The 2,608-nt window shown below is 37.6% G+C and overlaps 1 pseudogene; it reads left to right on the top strand.

Annotated features, from left to right (window-relative positions):
• The first annotated feature begins 1,969 nt into the window (after positions 1–1,969).
• Positions 1,970–2,390, top strand: LOC109275176 (28S ribosomal protein S33, mitochondrial-like; annotated as a pseudogene).
• Positions 2,391–2,608: the final 218 nt, after the last annotated feature.

Here is a 2,608-nt window from a genome sequence, read left to right as displayed (position 1 = left end):
GCAAAATGAGAATAGACTCAGTAACTCCATCAAACATAATAACATTCATATTATAGGAGTCCCAGAAGAAGAGAAGAGAGAAAAGGGGCAGAAAATTTATTTGAAGAAATAATAACTGAAAAGTCTCCTAAATGGGGAAGGAAACATACATCCAGATCCAGGAGGCACAGAGAATTCCCATCAAGACATACTGTAAGTAAACTTGCAAGATATAGTGATAAAGAAAAATTCTTAAAAGTACCAAGACAAAATAAGTCATTAACTTACAAGGGAAAACCCATAAGGCTAGCAGGATATTTTTCAACAGAAAATTGGCAAGTCAGAAGGGAGTGGCATGACATATTCAAAGTGCTAAATGCGAAAAATCTGCAGCCAAGAATATTCTATTCAGCAAAGCTATCATTCAGAATAGAAGGAGAAATAGTTTCCCAGACAAATAAAAACTAAAGGAGTTTGTGACCAATAAAGGAGCCTCACAAGAAATATTAAAGGGGACACTTTGAGTGCAAAGGGGGACCAAAAGTGAAAGTATAAAGGTAAGAAACACAAAAGCAGTAAAAATGAATATTTTTGTAAAAAATCAGTCAAGGAACGCACCAAAAAAAGTGATATAAAATATAACAACATATGCCTAAAATGTGGGGAGGACAGGAGAAAAGAATGGTTCAAACTTAAATGACCTACAATTTAATATAGACTGCTATATGCAGAAGAGGTTATATACAAACATAATGGTAACCATATTTCAAAAACCATATATCAAAAACCACTAATAAACATGCAAAGAATAAAGAGAAAGAAACCCAAATATATCATTAAAGAAAATCAGTAAAACATGAAAGACAAGAAAGGATCAGAGAAAATCTCCAGGAACAACCACAAAACAAGTAAAAGAATGGTAATAAATACATTTTTATCACTAATTACTTTGTATGTACATGGACAAAACACTCCAGTCAAAAGACTCAGGGTGTCAGAGTGGACAACAAAAACCATACCCATCTATAGGCTGACTACAAGAGACTCATTTTAGACATAAAGACATCTTCAGATTGAAAGTGAGTAGATGGGAGAAACATTTGTCATGTACATGGATGTCAACAGAAAGCCAGAGTAACAATACTTATATTGAACAAACTAGACTTTACAGCAAAGACTGTAGGGGTGCCTGGGTGGCTCAGTCGGTTGAGCGACCGACTTCGGCTCAGGTCATGATCTCACGGTTTGTGAGTTCGAGCCTCGCGTCAGGCTCTGTGCTGACAGCTCAGAGTCTGGAGCCTGCTTCTGATTCTGTGTCTCCCTCTCTCTCTGCCCCTCCCCCACTCATGCTCTGTCTCTCTCTGTCTCAGAAATAAATAAACATAAAAAAAACTGTTTTAAATTAAATTAAAGCAAAGACTGTAACAAGAGACAAAAAAGAACACTATATAATAATAAAGGGGACAAATCAACAAGATATAACAATTGTAAGTATTTATGCACCCAATACAAAAGCTCCCAAATATATAAAACAATTAATAGTAAACAAGGAAACTAATCAATAATAATACATTAGTAGTAGGAGACTTTTACACCACACACATGGACAGATCATCTAAACAGAAAATCAACAAGGAAACAATGGTTTGGAATAACATACTGGACCACATGGACTTAACAGATACATTAGGAACATTCCATCCTAAAACAGCAGACTATACATTCTTCTCAAATGCACATGGAACACTCTCCAGAATAGATCACATATTAGGCCACAAAACAGGCCTTCACAAATTAAGAAGATTGAAGTCAAACCATGCATCTTTTCTGATCACAATCCTATGAAATTATTAGTCAACCACAAAAAAAAACCAGGAAAGACCACATACACAGAGGTTAAATACCATGCTAATAAACAATGAATTGGTCAATCAGGAAATTAATGGAAAAATACATGGACAGAGGGGAGGGCCTTCCAGGAGAGGGGCGCACGGGAGAGGAAGGTTGCGTGTAGGGATTCATGCTCCTTGCTGCTCAAGAAATGTCTTCACTTTCAGAATATGCCTTGCACATGAGTTGTCTCAGTGCCCGGCTACTCGGTGAAGTTGCCAGGCCCACTGATTCTAAAAACATGAAAGTGGTGAAGCTCTTCAGTGAGTAGCCTTTAGCCAAGAGGAAGGAGACTTATGACTGGTATCCAAATCACAACACTTACTTTGCACTCATGGGGATACTACGTTTTCTTGGCCTCTATAGAGATGAGCATCAGGACTTCAAGGAGGAGCAGATGCGTCTAAAGAAGCTTCACGGCAAGGGGAAACCAAGGAAAGGAGAAGGGAAAAGAGCAGCAAAAAAGAAATAGTGTTGGTCGGTCCATCAGGAGAAAAAACTTCTTTCTCAGCAACTGACAGCAGAAGGTGTAATCATCTTTCCACATCTTGGGAGGAGTGGGAGCTTCCTAACTGAAGATTATTTGGAGGAACACAATCATTTCTCTCTTGAAGTCCAATCCAGTTGAATTGTAACTGGTTTCGGGGACATGTTATAATTCTGCAAAGCTGTTTTGGCCTTGGTTTTTTACTCAGATGTTTACCTCTTCCTCTAAAGAAATTATTTCATAAATGATTGA

This window comes from Panthera pardus, unplaced genomic scaffold (genome assembly GCF_024362965.1).
Source record: "Panthera pardus isolate Hobbes unplaced genomic scaffold, ASM2436296v1 HiC_scaffold_16, whole genome shotgun sequence".
Taxonomy (NCBI): domain Eukaryota; kingdom Metazoa; phylum Chordata; class Mammalia; order Carnivora; family Felidae; genus Panthera; species Panthera pardus.
Note: the sequence above shows the minus strand (reverse complement) of the source record. Positions and strands in the feature narration are given on the sequence as shown.